The following is a 20734-nucleotide window of genomic DNA, read 5'->3' on the forward strand; positions in this document are numbered from 1 at the left end:
TTATGTCACATACTAAGGTCTCTGTTCCCTTGGTGGTATAATAAAACGTTACCTCTTAAGTTAATGAAATTAAAAGATACGGCCATTTATGTCACATAGTTTGATACTCGCAAACTTAATCATCAAAACCTTTAGGGTACTTCCCTCTCGTGTACAATCATGAAATTTAGCAAAAAGGAAGGTTTCACGTTACAATTAAAGGGAAAAATCCGAAACTGTTGATTAATAATTATATCACATGAATTTTTTTGTCGCGGCCGTCTGTCCTTTCATCTGGTAAGCCGTCTTTTTTCTCAGGAACAGTTAGACCTATCAAATGGAAATTTCTGTAACTTCCTAAGGACTATAGTCCTCTGGTGGTGTAAAAATGGTAAGCTACTAACTCAATGCAATCAAAAGGTACGGCTATTTCTGTCACATATTTCGATACTCGCAAACTCATTCATTAAGACTTATCATATAGGTCTTAATGAGTGAGTTTGCGAGTACTTCCCCTTCACGTAGAGTAGTGAAATTTGGCGATAGGAAAGGTTCCACACCACAACCAAACGAAAAAAATCGGAGAATAATTGAGTTGTTATTATAACAGACGAAAAAAATATTTCTTTTGTCATTTGTTATCCAACTTCAAACTTGAAATTAAAACATTCTCGAAAGTCTTGGAATCCCTGAGACTGATATCTTGTCAATATGAATGTCAATAATAGGCAAAATTCGCCGAGATCCTCGATTCCCTGAGAGGACGAACTGTCTATATACACAATTAAGTTTGTACAGAACACTCAGTGCGGGGAATGATTTCGCATAGGTAACCATTGGTATGATTCTCTCCATGTCTTCTGTAACATTTCTCGAATGCTATGCAACGTCTAATGACTCATTACAGTGTGTCAAAGCCATATACGTGTTTATGAGCCAGAGGCACATGGGGAGGCAGTTGATGTAATCGGTGTTACCGCTTTAGGGAAGGAATGCTTTGGCAGATAGGCGGTATTATAAATAAGCGGAGCAAGGAATCTAGTGTTGCCATTTTTAAATGAGACGAAGACTTCATTTCCAAATAACTTAATTTGTTTTTATGTTTTGGCTTCGTGAGCTTTTGAAGTGCATGTTTATGTAGGATTAACTTTGGGAGCCAGACGATGGGAGCTTGACTCCCAAACGCGTTGCTGAGGATTATGTTTCCAATAGTAATGGTCTTGTTGTAAAGAGTTTGCACCTTTTATCTTAACAACCGCTATCTCCGGTCCTAAATATGGGCAGTAATAGATACTGATAATATTTCAAAGTGATGCAAAAATTTGGCAACTTGTATTAAATGTTCATTAATATAAAATTATGCACTTCACAAAACGAAAAAACGTTGTATCTCATGGAAGTATCAATCAATCACAATTGCAATTGCAGTTTAGGCAACTACCTTAATGACACAATCAGCAAAGCTTTTGAATAGAACGATCACTTAGGTTCAATGGAAGGTATACTAATTGATAAACTTCAGTTCATTGATAGGATACCAGGAAAGTGCAGTCACTCTACAGAGTTATTACAAATTTTCGTGAGACCAAGCCTAGCATACTGCTCAAATGTGTAGGACCGATATCAAATAGTGCTAGCTGCGGGTAAGATTTACAAGTAAGGGCATCACAATTAATCATAATGACCCTGGGAGAGAGTCACTGAGGTACTGGAAAACCTGAACTGGCTGTCGCTTGAAAGCAGACGCAAACTAGCATGCAAAGACCTCGTATCAAGAAAATGTATTAAGTTATAACTGTAGGAATGTTCTGCTTCATTTCGCTGCCTTATGAAGGGCGGAAACAAAATTAGATAAATTTCAGCGCACCGAGTGCCATTTAAACAATATTTGAATGGTGAATTTGCAAAACGACTTAACTCCACATTTTCATGGTTTTGAGCTATGTGTACCACAATGTTCAGATGCGTAACGCTCATGGTTTAATATAAAAATGACTTTAGTCCTCATGTTGTACATATTATATCCAGTAACAGTGTATTCATGTTTACCGGCAAAACAGCCTTAGTCCAGGACTAACAAAGGGAGGCCGCGACGTTGGGATCATGGATTTACTTCAAACTTTGTACACCTTTAGTAGGTAATTAAAATAACATAAAGTGCAAGTAGTAAGGTGCACTACTCTGGCCATTGCGAGAATATCGCAAGAGAAGTTATACGCGTCTTCATGTAACTGATGTACTGGGTGATCAAAGAGTCAGTGTAAATTTGAAAATTTAATAAACCACGGAATAATGTAGATAGAGAGGTAGAAATTGACTCACATGCCTGGAATGACATTGGGTTTTATTAGAACAAAAAAAACAAATTATTGATAGACGCATGAAAGATCTCTTGTGCGCGTCGTTTGGTGATGATCGTGTGCTCAGCCGCCACTTTCGTCATGCTTGGCCTCCCTGGTCCCCAGACCTCAGCCCGTGCGATTATTAGCTTTGGGGTTACCTGATGTCGCGAGTGTATCGCGATCGACTGACATCTCTATGGATACTGAAAGACAATATCCGACGCCAATGCCTCACCATAGCTCCGGACATGCTTTAGAGTGCTGTTCACAACATTATTCCTCGACTACAGCTATTGTTGAGGAATGATAGTGGACATATTGAGGATTTCCTTTAAAGAACATCATCTTTGCTTTGTCTTCCTTTGTTATGCTAATTATTGCTATTCTGATCAGATGAAGCGCCATCTGTCGGACATTTTTTGAACGTTTATATTTTTTTGGTTCTAATAAAACCCCATGTCATTCCAAGTATGTGTGTCAATTTGTACCTCTCTATCTACATTATTCCGTGATTTATTCAGTTTTCAAATTAATATTGACTTTTTGATCACCTGGTATCTGTACGAAGGCACGGACTGTAAAAAAAAAGCGTTCTGGTCAAACAGTCCGGCTTTCAGAGCCGTGCAGTGCGCACGTGTTGTTGTTTTCGCCCGTGGAGCGCGCGCGATCGCTGTTGTTTACATTTCAGCGGCCGTCACATACGTGTCGCTTACGTGTACTAGAGCCATGGCCAACCGTATTAGAAAATCAACATTGCTATTCAATTTCTGCAACGACTACGCACGACCAAAGGCCTTGGAAGTGGAACGCCTCCTACGCGACGTTGCTAATTTCCCAGCTTCCGACCTCTTGGGCATCCATTTATCCATATTAAGCAGTACTGTGTACATCAAAGTCGTCAATGACGCAGTATGTGAAAGAATACTTCGTGACACCAAACACGGATTACGCTTTTGCCACGCCGACGGCAATGTCGGCGCGGTCACTGTCGACCATGCAGGATTAGCAGTGCGCACCATACGAGTTTTCGAAATCCCGTTCGAGCTCACGGCGGAAGACGTTATCGCGTCTTTCCGCCCCTATGGCACTGTACATGGCCACACTCCCGAACGCTGGGCGCAATTCCAAACGTACCCCGTTCTTAACGGTGTACGACAGATCACCATATATCTCCATCGCCTCGTGCCACCTTACCTGAAATTAACCGCTGCCGCGCGGTTGTCATATACGACGGCCAACCCAAGACCTGTTCCGGGTGCGGCAAAGAAGGCCACCTCAGATCTGAGTGTCTTCAGCGACGAATCACCCAATTACCAACCGATACCGTGGCATCTCCGGCTCCGACGACGGTTTTACCGATCACCTACGCATCGACGCTTTCTTCTCCTCCCACCGGCCGCCACCCGTCGGACCACGTACCGGTGACCCTTCCTGCTGCTACGGATACCGCCGGGGTCGACACGTCGCGCTCACAGCCTGACGCTACTCCGGCGCCACTACCAACAGCGACGCCTTCCTACACCCCCCGCCTGAATATATGGACGCCCCTTCATTTGACGTTCCTGCGACGGCCTTCCTCTAAGAGCGACGCGACTCCCTTCCGTCTTCCGATACGGAGGGACGAACCCGCAAACAACGTTCACCTCAGAGGCGCAAGAGGAGGTGCCGTACGGTCTCTGAACGAGACGGATCACCTCCCCCTGCTGCTCCAGAGGCCGTCCGACCCGACGAGGCCTCGGAGAACCTGCACGACGACACGAATGACGACAACATGACGCCGACTGTGGCTGTGTCGATGCCTACTCTACTGGCTCGCTCAGGTGCTCCTGAACCAATGGACTCCACCAATGCGACAGCTGTCGAGACGTCCTCCGCCCCTAAGACCGAAGTGGAACGTACGACCATCACAACGACAGCGCCTTCAATGGTGTGGAGTGAGGACGTCGATGAGGATCCGGAACACACGCTGGGGACAGAGTTACCCCAGACGGAAGCATCGTTACGCCGCTGATAACGCCGTCAGGTGGCGTACTGCACGACTCGCCGTTGCCTCGCCCCTCGTCATCCTCCGCCGGTGTTCCCATCCACGGCGGGGTACGGCTCCACACCTACCGAATAGCGACGATCAACACTAACACCATTAGCTCACCCGTGAAACTTCAACTGCTGCGAGAGATGATATGGGCGTCGGACGTCGACAACGAAATACTTCAGGAAGTACACTTCCAGACGTCGCGGGATATAACACTTATCCTTCTCCTGGTGGCCACCTGGGACGCGGCGTCGCCATCTAAGCCCGAGAAGGCATTCCAGTGGCCGATATCACATAACATCCATCCGCCAGAGGCATGGCCGTCACCGTCATGGGGACGCGTATTGTCAACAACGCTCCGTCAGGCTCCTCCCGCAGACTCGACAGGGCACTCTTCTATTCAGAAGAAATAGCCCCTTTGTTTCTTGGACTCTGCGACCATTACTTGCTTGGGGGTGATTTTAATTGTGTCTTGCACCCTAAAGATCAAGTGCCCCACTACAACACCTGTCAAGAACTGCGTCTTGTCGTTCGAGATCTGTTGCTCCGCGACACTTGGGAAGTTCGGCACGGCGACGCGCTTGGACATACTTACCAGACGAGTCACTCCGAGAGCCACCTTGATAGGATTTACGTCTCTCGGGAACTCACACCTGCAGTCCAAGGTGTAGAACTTTGGCCCTTGGCCTTTTCGGACCACTGTGCCTACATCTGCAACATTCTCCTCCCCCAGCAAGTGGTCTGGCGTAGTCGTGCACCGTGGAAGCTAATCATCCCCACCTTTATGATCCCGAATGTCATCAACGTGTTACCGAGACATGGACCACTTGTGAACGTTGCTTTCATAAGTACTGCACGACTTTGACCTGGTGGTTGGAATGTGCCAAACCTGCCATTCGACGTACTTTGATTCTGTATGGCAAGGAAGTTGCTATGTGGCACCGGCACACTACCGACTATTTCTACACCGTTCTCCGCGACCTGGACGCCCAGCCGCCCACCCCCGACACCCAAGGGAACGCAGCAGGATTAAGGCGCAAATTGTAACGTTGACGCGCCGTAGACTGCAGTGCGCTATGGTGCGAACCCAATGTCAAGATTCGGCGGAACAAGAAAATCTCACCATGCATCATATCGCCTCCGACAGGAAACATCGACGACAACGACTTATCACCGAGATCGAGACCTGTCGCGCCCAGCACGTCACTTGCCAGGCCGAAATCGTTAGTGCCTTTGTCGACCACTACCGCACACTGTACCAGGAGGAGACTACCAACAACCACGCTGAGGAGTTTGTGTTACCACACGTAACTCGCACCCTCGCCAGCGACGAAGCGGACGAGCTGACGGAGCCAACTACGCGTGACGAAGTCCACGATGCAATCAACAAAGGTGCTCTGAATAAATCACCTGGTGTCGACGGATTGCCGATAGAATTTTATCGCACTTTCCTCACACTAATGGCGTCACGGTGGACGACGATGTTTTATGAACTGATGACGATGGGGAACGCCGTACCGCCGTCCTCCGTCACGGGAATTATTATACCCATCCACAAACCGACACCAGGTGTGACGACAGCACACACCGTCCCCTGACTCTGCTTAACGCAGACTATAAAATTTTTACATGCCTACTGGCGACGCGATGCCGCAGGTTCCTGGCTAGTATTCTAACGTCTGGCACATATGTACAGGTGCATAAGCCACGTAATAGACGCTTAAAACTTCCCTTGCGATTTTCTCGGAATTGCCACAGTAATTCACCTTATTATTTGCATTCCCGGCCGAAAATTCATATGGCTCTAAGCACTATGGGACTTAATACCTGAGGTCATCAGTCTCCTAGGGTTAGAACTACTTAAACCCAAGGACATCACACACATCCATGACCGAGGCAGGATTCGAACCTGCGACCGTAGCAGCAGCGCTCTTCCAGACTGAAGCTCCTAGAACCGTTCGGCCACAGCATTCCCGGCCGAGTTGGGAGTTTTCTCTGCCCGGAGACTGAGTGTTTGTGTTGTCCTCAGCATTTCATCATCATAATTCGTGACAGTGACTAGACTGGATTGCGTAAAAATTGGACTGTGTAAAAATTGGGGCTTTGTATGGGCGCTGATGACCGCGCAGTTGAGCGCCCCACAAACCAATCATCATCTTAATGTTTGTACGTTATGTTACTGTAGGTAAAGGTGTACAAAGTTTGAAGTAAATCTGTGATCCCAACGTTGTGGCCTCCCTTTGTAAGTTGAGTTGCTTGTCAGACAATGATAATTATTAATAAAATCATTTACAGCTTTAAGTTGGTAAAACGTCTTACCTTTCTTAGACCTGCGATACGTAAGATGAAAACGAAATTTCCATCTAATAGGAGAGCTTTATGTACTGGTGTTGTCGAAAACGAAGAAAAATAGTGACAAAACAGGTAGGAGAGAAATTAAAAGTAGCCGTGAAGATATGAGAGCTACAATGAAACTTGCAAAAGTTACAGGCTTGGAGCCCATAAATCATTCCCACTCTGCACATACGAATGGAACGGAAAGAAATCTTTATACTTGGTACAATTCATTTGACACTGGTTTGCAGAGTATAGATGGATGTGGATGCAGACGTGTGGTATTAGTTTTTACCAATTCCTTCGTCAATTGCATTCCTAAGTGGCCCGTCTTTGGCAACGTGGCGTCTGTGTCGACGGGCCGAGCAACCGTAACGGCACAAGTGTGTGCCCCTAGCAACGCGGCTAACCTGCGAAACGCGCCGCTGCCTGCTGGGGCCTGTGGTATTACAATCCGTAGAGCTGCGGCTGTCGTCCCAGTCGGCGCCGCCCCCGGCAGTTATGTTTTGCGCTTTCGCGAGTTGCGTCTCCGGCTGCGCTTCATTTGAGACTCGCTCGCGTGCCGCCACCGGAACAAGCGGCCGTATTATCTGAGCACCCCGTTCCGGCGATGTTTGCCTCACGTAAGCTCGTTAGCAAAGTTTGGGCGCGCTCTGGCGGCCGTGGCAGAATTTGTTTAAAGGCGGCGTCTTCCTGCCTCTCCGCTGCCGGAAGAGTAGGCTTAGGGCTTCGTCGGATCCCCAAAGGGAGAGCCTGCACAAGATCGCCCGTTCGCCCTGCACCGAACGTTGTTGCCCGCTACGCGCTTCCCACAGTCGTATGCAACAGTTCCCAAAGGGCCCTGATTGTCGTTTTCATTTCCTCTTTAATACGACGGTGGCGCGTTTGATAAAATACGTTGTTAATTTCTATGTCTGGTACGTGCGCCCAGCGCACAAATGGGACAGATCTTCGATTAGATTCTAGAGGACGCTCATTGCCATTCATCCTTCTTTAGTTTATTATTCTTCTCTTTCTCGAACCTTTGTCCCATATCGTGCTAGGGTTGGAATGGAATGGTTACGAACAGATCTGGCGTGATTAGTTTTAAGGGTGGAGGCGGACGCCCTTCCAGTCACAACCCCATTACGCCACCGGACGTAATATGTGAACCCTAAATGTCTTCGTGCAGTGTTCATGTGAAAGTCAGTGAAAGTGTACTAAATGTTTGCGAAACGATGTAACTGAGGCGGTACTTAGTACCAGCTCAGTACTGACCTAGTGGGATGTTAGAACTTGCTACAAACCACATCCAGGCTAGCGTTCACACAGACCCCCGTTGGTAGCCCGCCATGCGGATTCGATCCGGGACCAACGCTCTGCCCCGTCCCAGAAAACGCTCTGTAACACGTCCGGCTATCCAGACGGGTAAGTTACTGCTGGCATTGGTTTAAGCAGATAACATCTCACTAAACGTTCATATGCAAAGACGGAGGCTTTCCGTGTGTATTATTTGCTCATGACTATAAATACCGTAGTCTGCTGCTGAGAAGAATGGGCAGCTTGTCAGATGTCCATTTTAACGTGCTCTAGCGCAGAGTAATGCGCGTCATACTAAACGCATTGTCATCAATGTAATTATCTCAATATTGTGTGGCTTATGTACATGCGAGTGATGTTAATTTATTAAATTTTTACTTTATCAACGTACTGATACTTCCGGAATAATATATCACATTTTTCATCTACGCGGTCTTGGTATGTTTGGTAAATAGTTTATTAATGTTTGTACTGTGCATGCGGCGGATGAAATGCGTTTTCGTTCACGAAACTTGTTCCACGTTATGTAGTCAGAACGTCGAATGACGTTCTGTCATATGATTCTTTTCTACAATGAAGTTTTAATTTAGGCCCTATTTATGGACGTTTCAAGAAAAAATTCACTTTTGCCAGTGATGTTGTAAGCAAAAAATGAGCAAGAAAACCGGTGTCAAGGGCAAGGGAGCCTAAATGTATATCAATAAAACACGACACAGTTAGACTGACAATATAGGCTCTCAGAGTAGGCATTTGCTCGTGTCACGCATTCTGTAATACCACAGACGTGTGGTTGATAACTTTTTGGAGATTTTGTAGTTTCATGTGTTTCTGAAATGTGGAAGAGAGTAGTTGTAACATACAACTGCTGTCAGTAATCTGAAAGAAAAAGTGACGACTGAATAATAACAGTAGAACATTAAGAATGATAATTTCATTCTAAAACGGTGTGTGGTTGAACTGAAACTTTTCAGCAATGCAAAAATTGTGTTTCGAAGAAGAAATGTAAGAAATGGAGAGAATATCAAACAAACGTGAAAGCAGCACTAATTTCAGTTATAATATTAACTGACTATACAGCACTTCTGTTTGGACGGAATAAATAGTGTTTTCTGCGCGTGGATACGGGGAAAATAGTGGTCTAGCTTGTAGAGCGGTAGACACTTGCACTGTGGTCTCAGATTTAATCCCGGGTAGGACCGGGGACTTTTTCCAGTTCCAGTACTTACAGAACGGCTCCAGGTCCACTCATCCTACTATCCAATGAGTAACAGGATTACTTCCAGAGGGAATAGGTGGTCGGGGTGACGAACTCGCCAGCCTCCGCCTCCTAGTCCCGCGGCGAAGTAAGGCTGCACTATGCCCGCAGTGTGACTGCTAGCTGGGTTACAGGCTCGCGCCACAGACAGCACCTGTACTTTTTTTATTCATTCATACACAGCACTGTCCTGTCTTCTAAGGAATATAGTAATGACTCCAGATCAGGTGTTTTTGCAGACCCAAGACTCAAGCCATGGCGATGAGTAGAATGGAGATTAAAGACTGCTTAGCAACCAAATTGTGAAATTGCTAAATGCTTTCCAAAAAATATCGCTGTGGCATTCCAGAATGAAGGGAAATTGCACATAGGCTAAGACATAAACCAGTAACGACTAAACAAATGAAATACAACAATTCCGGAGTATACAAGATCAAATGTGCTGAATGTGACAGTTATTGTATAGGGCAGATAGGGCGGAATTTTGAAATTCGATACAGGGAACATTGCAGTTTGCAATTTCTGTGTGATGATCTGGATAGATGTCTGCCTATTACACATTACGACCCTCTTCAACTGTCGGCGGTCTCTGTCAATCAATAGACGTAGTTGACCTGTACACTTTTGTGCTGTACGTGACCACGTTTCTACTGCACTATCACATCGGAAACAATGGACCTTGGGATGTTTAGGAGTGTGGAAATCTCGCGTACAGACGTGTGACACAAGTGACATCCAATCGTCTGATTACGTTCGAAGTCCGTCACTTCCAAGGAGCACCCCATTCTGCTCTCTCACGATGTCTAAGGATTACTGAGGTCGCTGATATGGAGTACCTGGCAGTAGGTGGCAGAACAATGTACCTAATATGAAAAAGTATGTTTTTTGGGGTGTCCGGATACTTTTGATCATATAGTGTATTATTATTCTGCACCTGCACCTCCACAGCAGCTACTCTTTCCACTTGCTCCAGATAGTCAATGAATCTATCCACAGTATCTTTAGATGCAGAAACGAGTCTTTTCTGTCAATACAGAGTCAGCTTACCTTCTAGTCTCATGATCATCATTTCCGGTTTAACTTTTCTGTCTTTTTACCAATCCAAAAATCTCCCAAAACATCGTTTTGTTTGTTGTGTGGTCAGTATCCATGAAGAAATAGTATTAAATTACGAAAGAGTTTTGCATCTAATCATTACGTCAACTGACCATCGCAAAGCATCTCCTGACAAATGAGCTCTTATGAAAAAAATTTTGCCATGTTGTGACCATGCATTTACTGAAATATTCTCAAAATCATTCCGGTACTCTAATGGGTAATTGATTGTCTGGGTAAAAACGTAAAAATTGACGACATCCGATGGAATCGGCGTCATCTGAAGCAATATTTTGTAAAGTAGTACTGGAAGAGCTACCAGAGGTTACTCGAATTTCTCTAATACTAGTTGTATTAGTATATAGTTCTGCTTCCACTCTGTCAAAATTTTTTTAATCGATATCCTCACATAATTTTACACAGTCAGGTTTCACTTCTATAAAATACTTCCTCAAACCGATTAGAGAGAAGTTTGGATTCATTGACTATTCTTTATGACAACCTCCCTTCCATAAGATCATCTGCGTCTATAAAATCAGTTTCGGTTTTGAAAATGCAATGCAATTTAATTAGCTTTTGCTCTATTTTGACTTGCAGATCATGATGCTTAGAATCAGTTTCACAATTTAAACTATTCAGTTTTGAGGTCATTTCACCCTTTATTTCTTTGCTACTATCCTCTAGTTCTTCACTACTAGATTCGATCTTATTGTGTAACTGTTTACTATTGGATTCCATCTTATTGTTCAGTTGTTTACGATGCGATTCAAATTTAGAAAACAATAATTGCATCCAATTTGGTGCCTCTACTTTGCCACTTAGCATTTCAACCGCTTTTAACGCAGTTTCTAGTACTCCCAGGCTAGACTGAATTTCAGGAATATTGAACACAGGTTCATTACCTAGAACTCTATTAGTTCTGCTATTTCTTTTTTGACTTCAACTTTAATTACTTCATCATCAGAAATAGGTTCTAACTTCGCAGTAACATTGAAATTTACCACCGATTCTACTTTGGACAAAACATATTCAGATTTCGCATTCACCACTTCGACAGAACCATCCTCGTTATTTTCAATTTCGAATTCTGAGGATTCACTGTCAGGTTCTGATCCCATCTTACCTTTCACATCATCCTTATCATTAGATTCAATTTTAACAGCCTGTTATAAGCAATTAACAAATACTTTAAATATTCTTGACCTAATTGTTTGACCTCGACGAGCGACGCCAGCGCGGTGTTATACAAACATGTTGCGACGCGTTGTGATATAATGCAGGCAGGAGGAGGCAGCTATGGCGATATGCATGGGGGCGGGTATTGTCTACCACAATAGCTCCAGGTGGGGGCCTGGACGTCGGTAAGCACGTGCCGTAGCTTGCAGATAACTTGTACGTCTACGCAGCTCGGTCATGATGCACCTCCTTTAAGCTCAGCGCCGGTGGAGCGTCCTCTTACCTCCTTCCGTCACGTTCAAGGTTACTGTGGCTAACATTCATAATTTAGCTTCCACAATCACAAGCGGATCTTAACACTGCTCTCGCACTGGTTTCAGCACATTTCGCTTCGGTATCCTGTCAGCGCCTACCAGGTTCCCTGGTTTGTGCCGATCACAGACAGACAGTCGATACTTACTGTTCCGTGTTTCACAAAGAGACTCTTAAATTGCCTGTGCATGCTTTACACCTGTCTTCGTCGTTTAGAAAAACTACACTAGTGGCGATTAGAATTGCTACACTACGAAGACGCAAAATTTAACCGACAGGAAGAAGATGCTGTGATATGCAAATGATTTGCTTTTCAGAGCATTCACACAAGGTTGGCGCCGGTGGCGACATCTACAACGTGCTGACATGAGGAAAGTTTCCAACCGATTTCTCATACACAAACAGCAGTTGATCGGCGTTGCCTGGTGAAACGTTGTTTTGATGCCTCGTGTAAGGAGGAGAAATGCGTACCATCATGTTTCGTACTTTGATAAAGGTCGAATTGTAGTCTATCGCAATTGCGGTTCATCGTATCGTGACTGTGCTGCTCGCGTTGGTCGAGATCCAATGACTGTTAGCAGAATATGGAATCGGTGGGTTCAGGAGGGTAATACGGAACGCCGTGCTGGATCCCAACGACCTCCTCACTAGCAGTCGAGATGACAGGTATCTTATCCGCATGGTTGTACCGGATCGTGCAGCCACGTCTCGATCTCTGAGTCAACAGATGGGGACGTTTGCAAGACAACAACCCTGTGAACGAACGGTTCGACGACGTTTGCAGCAGCATGGACTATCAGCTCGGAGACCATGGCTGCCATGGCTGCGGTTACCCTTGACGCTGCGTCACAGACAAGAGCGCCTGCGATGGTGTACTCAACGACGAACCTGAGTGCACGAATGGCAAAACGTCAATCTTTCGGATGAATCCAGGTTTTTTTTACAGCATCATGATGGTCGCATCCGTGTTTGGCGACATCGCGGTGAACGCACATTGGAAGCGTGTATTCGTCATCGCCATACTGGCGTATCACCCGGCTTGATGGTATGGGGTGCCATTGGTTACACGTCTCGGTCACCTCTTGTTCGCACTGACGGCACTTTGAACAGTGGACGTTAGATTTCAGATGTGTTACGACCCGTGGTTCTATCCTTCATTCGATCCCTGCGAAACCCTACATTTCGGCAGGATAATGCACGACCTCATGTTGCAGGTCCTGTACCGGCCTTTATGGATACAGAAAATGTTCGACTGCTGCCCTGGACAGCACATTCTCCAGATCTCTCACCAATTGAAAACGTCTGGCCAATGGTGGCGGAGCAACAGGCTCGTCACAATGCGTCGGTCACTACTCTTGATGAACTATGGATTCGTTTTGAAACTGCATGGGTAGTTGTACCTGTACAAGCCATCCAAGCTCTGTTTGACTCAATGCCCAGGCGTATCAAGGTCGTTATTACGGGCAGAGGTGGTTGTTCTGGGTACTGATTTCTCAGGATCTATGCACCGAAATTGCGTGAAAATGTAAGCACATGTCAGTTCTAGTATAATATATTTGTCCAATGAATACCCGTTCATCATCTGCATTTCTTCTTGGTGCAGCAATTTTTATGACCAGTAGTGTATTTTTGCGGTCAGCCTTAGCGATGGAGAATCAACTGACCATAATTTCCAGTCTGCGAGTTCACATTAGTCTTTGTGCTCACTGAAAGAAAATGTTATTACTTTCTGTTTAATCAGCGAGATTAGCAACTCTGACTATAAATAAAAGTTATTGAGTTTTAACTGTTTGATAAATTCTGTAAATGTCCACAAGCACAAAATATAATAAAATCACTAATGATAATAGTATAGGCTCCCTAACGGAAACAGCACTGATACCAGTCCAGAGACGACCTCCATGGGAAGTTCCAAGTAAAATGGGCTATCACCCTGACTTCTAATCACCAAAAGTTAATTGCTAGCTTTAAAAGTGGAAAATAATCTCGCCACTTGCCACGCGGTTTTGTCAACATTACGGGTTACACCAAAAGTTGATAATTGATCCAGAACAGTGTACAGTCCTTGCGAGTTCACTTCCTACTTTTACGGAAAACGCATTCAAGTCTGCCTAGCTATGACATCATCCGAGGCACACTGTACGCAGGCGTTTGACTGACGCGCACAGATTGATATCTCAGTGCAAATTGTCTCTTCTCACTGCTTCTCTAGCCATATTTATATACGGGTGCAGCGGACTGCCAAACGGAACATCTGCTATCATCCATCCTACGCACAGGTTGCAGTATCTAAATGGCCCCTTACTCACACATGTATCAACTAATATCTACGTCGTTTAGCAATTCAGAATCTTTTTAATTTTTGTATAAATAGAGTTAAGTTTGCTCTAGTTACTGAAAAAGTTTTAGTTCGACAGTATTTACTCTATGCCGGCTAGTATTTTTAGAAGAGAACCGACAGTAGAACATTGCCTTTGAAGTTCCTCTACATGTAATTGTTATGGTTTACAGTACAAAAAATGGCTTTCAGCACTAAGGGACTTAACTTCTGAGGTCATCAGTCCCCTAGAACTTAGAACTACATAAACCTATCTAACCTAAGGGCATCACACACATCCATGCCCGAGGCAGGATTCGAACCTGCGACTGATTTACAGTACAGTCTTGAAACTTGGTAGAGCTGTATTATTGCATGAAAGTAGTCGAGTGCTGTAAGTAGAACTTTCTATTACAAATACAAGTGATACTTTATCCATCGTGAATAATTTGCTTCTCAGTAAATAATTTGAAAACTAAAAGGTATATCTTATTGGTGTCACATATATAAGGTTTTTACACGTAACTGAGGTTACATACACATTTTCATCTTTCTGAATGTAATATCCAGCGCCTTTAATTTTTCTAAAAAACGTCGATTTTGGCCATAATATTGCTCTCACCAGGTTGAGACTTATAACGTTTAATTGTGAGGCACAACTGCATTTTCTGATCAGTTTTTAGCTACGTAATCTTATTACTAAGCGCCACTTATTATTTCCTTAAGATCGAATATGTTGCCTAACATAATCATTTGTACATTCTGAGACTTAACAACGTTAACATACTTTGAGTATACACTGACGAAGTTTGGAAAAGTTATTTTAATTTTTACTTTCACTCTTAGATTGTGGTGCAATCCAGGCATGATATAATGACGTGGCGCTGGCAGTAGTGAACTGGAGTAATCACTGGCACAGTCTCTCGGAACTCTTACAATGATACAGCTGTCATTACTTCGTCACGTGCTCCAAACGTATTCGAAAATTCTCTGGGTTACTGTCTTTCAAGGGTCCAAATTTTTTTATAGAAAGGGCAATAGTTTGGATTATTCAAATTGAGATCAACTAGTAACGTGTTCAGCTTAAGTTATAAAAGCAGGTTTTTAATCTTAATATGAGCTACTGCAAGAAGTACCCTTTATTATCAACTTCACAGTGATTCCCAGAATATGGATGTAGATACAGAACCGTTCAGGCTTCACATGACGAGCACAGGCCACAATTAAGAGGTAGTGGCAGATTTTAAGCTGTGAGGACGGGGCGTGAGTCGTGCTTGGGTAGCTCAGTCGGTAGAGCACTTGCCCGGGAAAGGCAAAGGTCCCGAATTCGAGTCTCGGTCCGGCACGCTGTTTTAACCTGTCAGGAAGTTTCTTACCAGCGCACACTCCGCTGCAGAGTGAAAATCTCATCCTGGGAACAACTGAGATGATACCTGGTATCCTATCCGTAATCTAGTTGCAATATCATTACGACTTCTGTGAAACTGTATTGTACAGTCAGGGAGTGCCGCAACAGTAAATATCAAGAAAGAGTGACGACAGTAGGAATGCAGTGTATCATTTATATTTAAATACTATTACCATCCTTACAGTGAAGAAATTAATATAACGGACTGAAGTCGTCGTGTTATAGTCTTTCTAGTTACTCGTTAGTCGAGACACTTAAAAGCAGTATAATGCATATCTGACAGCCGGCAACGCAAAGCAAAACATTGCATCAAAACAAGTGCTGTGGGTAAACCAAAAACACCAAGGGGCAATTATCAGAAGAGGAACAGCACCAAAAATGGACCAAAAACAGAACATGTCGAAAATCGTCCACGAAACCTGCCACTGAAGATGCCTTGCAGAGTATAAAGACGAAACATGTATGACGAAAATAGTGTTTCATTCAGTTGTAGTTAGACGGTCCAAAAAGTAAAATTTGTCAATATACCGTAGTATTACGCGCAACTAAGGCAGAACTACAGGAGTTGAAGATGTGAGTATAAGGCATTTTAGTTCTTCAAAGAAGAGTTCCACGATTCGTTACGTATTTTTACTCAGCACGAGAGCGTCACAAATACCTGTGGGACTGGGTTTTGTAGATAGACTGCGCATTTTATTTGCCAACAATAGTAAAGATGTTTCAGCAGAGGCGCTGTGGCCGAGCGGTTATAGTATCTTCAGTCCGAAACCGCGCTGCTGCTACGGTCGCAGTTTCGAATCCTGCCTCGGGCTTGGATGTGTGTGATTAGTTAGGTTTAAGTAGTTCTAAGTCTAGGGGACTGATGACCTCAGATGTTAAGTCCCATAGTGCTTGGAGCCATTTTTTTCAGTATAGGATTAAACAGCCAACCGGTTCACATAAACGGTAAATACATTAACTTAGGTTTCGACACCTACTAGGGGTGTCTTCGTCAGAATGAATTGTTGCTAAATAAGAGTCTGATGTTGTTCCCAGCTGGGCACACGTGGCACAGGCTACAACATTTTATTTTACTTTTGACTGGAGCTTAGCTGCTCCAAGCTCCGACTATTGTCTTTTACGATTTAGCAATAGTTCATTCTGATGAAGACATCCCTAGTAAGTGTCGAAACTCAGATCAACAAGCGGATGGCTTTTTAATCCCATGTTGAAACTAGTATACGGTTGCTGAATAACAGTCATGTTCAAAATTGTAACAGTATCGATGGTAAAATTGAGTTAACTACGGCTTATTCGGATGTATGCCATCCTTGAACTTAGTAGGATGAGTGACACTACGCATCTTAGGTTACGCAACGTGCAGTAGCAAGGGGTGAGCAAATTTAGATGTAGATATAATACCGCACCTCTGTGCCTGAAAGCAATCTGCAAGCGTATCCCTAGAGCGCGCCGTGACAAGTCATCCAACAAGCACATTGCTCATGGTGTGATGTCCGCTCCAGAATATTCGCGAAAGCAATAGCCACTGCTGTCCACTGGGGACAACCCTCAACCCTCAATCAACCGCTGTAATTGCTACGTGTAGATTACCCGACTTATGGCGTTACCGTCTGTGCCCTCCAGTGTCTACGTCTATTCGTTGATGTAACGAGTATTGCTATGCTAAATTAGTCAGGGGCTTTTTTTCTACGGCCCCACAGACACGTTTAGCATTCTCGAAGATTCATTTCACGGTATAAACCTCAACCTCTTCCTTTTATTCTCCACACATCCCACTTGTTTTACGTTGTTGTGGCCTTCTGTCCGGAGACTGAGTTGATGCAATTTCTGCGTCTAGTCTATCTGGTGCACCCTTCATCCACTTACTGAAGACAAGCTTTGGCTCGCTATACAATTCTTACCTACCCCCTCTCCCCACTCCCACACTAACCACCATAATTAAACTGCCTACTCCTTGATGGCTCATAGTATGTCCTATCAACCTATTTCTTCTTTTAGTTAAATTTTCCCATAAATTCATTTTCTGCCCAGTTTAATTCCATACCTCACCATTAGTTATCCGATCTACCTATCTCAACTTTAATATTTCTCTGTAGCATCGCATTTCAACCACTTTTGTTCTCTTCTTGTGTGGATTGTTTATTACCCATGTTTTACTTCCCTACAAGGCTACACTCCAGACAAATACTTCCAGAAAAGACTTTTTAACACATAAGCGTCTGAGAAAAAAAGTGAGCCGGCCGGAGTGGCCGAGCGGTTCTACAGTCTGGAACCGCACGACAGCTACGGTCGCAGGTTCGAATCCTGCCTCGGGCATGGATGTGTGTGATGTCCTTAGATTAGTTAGGCTTAAGTAGTTCTAAGTTCCAGGGGACTGATGACCGCCGGCCGCGGTGGTCGTGCGGTTCTAGGCGCTCCAGTCCGGAGCCGCGCTGCTGCTACGGTCGCAGGTTCGAATCCTGCCTCGGGCATGGATGTGTGTGATGTCCTTAGGTTAGTTAGGTTTAATTAGTTCTAAGTTCTAGGGGACTGATGACCACAGCAGTTGAGTCCCATAGTGCTCAGAGCCATTTTTTAACTGATGACCACAGAAGTTAAGTCCCATAGTGCTCAGAGCCAAAAAAGGTGAAATACTCCGAAGAGGAGGACGAAACGAAATGAAACTTCACCGCCTGAGAGGGTATGTGATGTTATGTCAATGAGTACAAAATTTTACAAAGAACCTGACAGTATGAGCACACTTAACAGTATGATGTTCCACCAGCTGTGGCCTGGTTCCATACACTAATCCGCTTGGAACGGCGTCATTAACCCGTTACTTCGTCTCCTGAGGCAAGCTGGGGCACAACTCTTGTAAATGGTCCTTGACGACCTCGATGCTGATTATTGGGACGAGCTGACGTCCGAGGTGGTCACACACATGCTTTATAGTACCACAACTTCACTCTGCCAGTTCAAAAAGACACGTACCATTGTGGACTAGCATTGTCTTGTTGAAAAATGGCACCACGATGATATCACATGTGGGGTAACACACGGTGACGCAGGATGTCCATAATATACCACTGTGCTATCAGAGTTCGCTCAGTCACTAGTAGCCTTGGCCTGATGTCATACTCGATGGCTCGCCATACTATGACGTCAAGGGTAGCAGCGCTATGCATCTCCAAAACATTATAAGAATGGGACCTCCCCCAAGGTCGTCACCATACTCAGCGATGATGGTCATAGCATAGTGAAGATTAGGCCATCAGTGAGAGTGGACCTCGAGTAACTGCCGCTATAAGGCGAGAACACAGTTCATTTATTACACATTTTTGCGAACTTCAAACAGGAGTGACTTATTTTCAGTTATATGAGTAGTTACCAGCTTACTTTTCTAATTTCTTGCACGTTTGACTGCTTACTACGCACAACATTTTATTTTAATAACAGTGTAGCGTGGAGTACCGCCATTGTTATCAACCTTTGTATCGACCCTCGTATCGTATAGGTTTTTTGTTTTTTTCTGTTTTGGTTAGAACAGCTCAGTGTCTGTTAGACTGTCAGTGAGAGGACACTGCGAGTTCATGCTGCTAATAAGGCGAGTACACTGTTCGCTTTTTACATATTTTTACAAGCTTCAAACAGGAGTGACTTCAGAAATGGATAGCAACTGTGATTGCAGTGTAGAGATGCGAGCTGGGTTGCTGACCCTTCGCTCACAGCTCCAGTCTGTGTTGACTTCTGTCACACAAATTGAGGCTGCTACCAAGGGGCATCACTCTGGGGGGGGGGGGGGGGGGGGGTCGGACGCCGATATGCGAGGGATGTCGAGCACATTCCACGTGTCCCCCGATCGGTCCACTATAGTGGCCGCCCTAGGTACTGCCTGCAGTGATGCTGGTCCCTTACCCGTGGTCGAGTGAGAGATCATTCCAATGTCTGGCAGGCGCTGAAAGACTTTCCAAGGGGCTGATAGTAGGGCTTCCCCAGTTCGTTTGACTAAGAGATTTTGGCGTTATCTGTGGCTGATGAAGTCTCTGAGCCGGATGCAGTCGAGTTGTCCACCCTGTTCCAGAGGATGCTTCTCGGCCCGCAAACTCTGGGAATTCACAGAGGATGCGTTTGCTGGTAGTTGGGAGCTCCAGCGTTAGGCGCATAATGGGGACCCTTAGGAACATGGCTGTCAAGAAGGGGAAGGAAGGCAGTGTGCACTCCCTGTGCATACCGAGGGGAGTCATTCTGGATGTGGAAAGGGTGCTTCCGGATGCCATGAAGAGTACAGGGTGCAACTAACTGCAGGTGGTGGCCCATGTCGGTACCTCTGGATCGGAGAAGATTCTCTCTGGTTTCGGGTGGTTAGCGGGAATGGTAAAGACTGCCAGTCATGCTTGCAGCATCGTCGACAGAACCGATTGTGGCCCTTTGGTTCAAAATGGTTCAAATGGCTCTGAGCACTATGGGACTTAACAGCTGAGGTCATCAGTCCCCTGGAACTTAGAACTACTTAAACCTAACTAACCTAAGGACATCACACACATCCATGTCCGAGGCAGGATTCGAACCTGCGACCGTAGCAGTCGCGCGGTTCCAGACTGAATCGCCTAGAACCGCTCAGCCACTCCGGCCGGCGGTCCTTTGGTGCAGAGCCGAATGGAGGGTCAGAATCAGAGGCTCAGGCGGTTCTGCGACCATTTGGGCTGCAGATTCCTTGACTTGCGCCATCGGTGGTGGGTTTTCGTGTTCCGCTTAATAGGTCAGGAGTCCATTGGACACAGGGAGCGGCTACACGGGTAATGGGGCCTATGTGGAAGGGACTGGGCAATTTTTTAGGTTAGAGGGCCTCAGGAAACCACAGAAAGGGCGTCTGTCTAAAAGGGGGCAGGTAAAACACAGAAAGGTGGTTGTAGAAACGATCGGTATTGTGGTTGTAAATTGTTGTAGCTGCACTGGGAAAGAATCAGAGCTCCAAGCCCTAATATAAAGCACTGAAGGTCAAATGGTTATAGGTACGGAAAACTGGCTGAAGCCGGAAATAAATTCAGCTGAAGGTTTTTCAAACGACCTAACAGTGTCCAGGAAGGATAGATTAAATGCAATTGGTTCAAAATGGCTCTGAGCACTATGGGACTCAACATCTTAGGTCATAAGTCCCCTAGAACTTAGAACTACTTAAACCTAACTAACCTAAGGACAGCACACA

This window comes from Schistocerca serialis, chromosome 1, assembly GCF_023864345.2.
Source record: "Schistocerca serialis cubense isolate TAMUIC-IGC-003099 chromosome 1, iqSchSeri2.2, whole genome shotgun sequence".
NCBI classification, from domain to species: Eukaryota; Metazoa; Arthropoda; class Insecta; order Orthoptera; family Acrididae; genus Schistocerca; species Schistocerca serialis.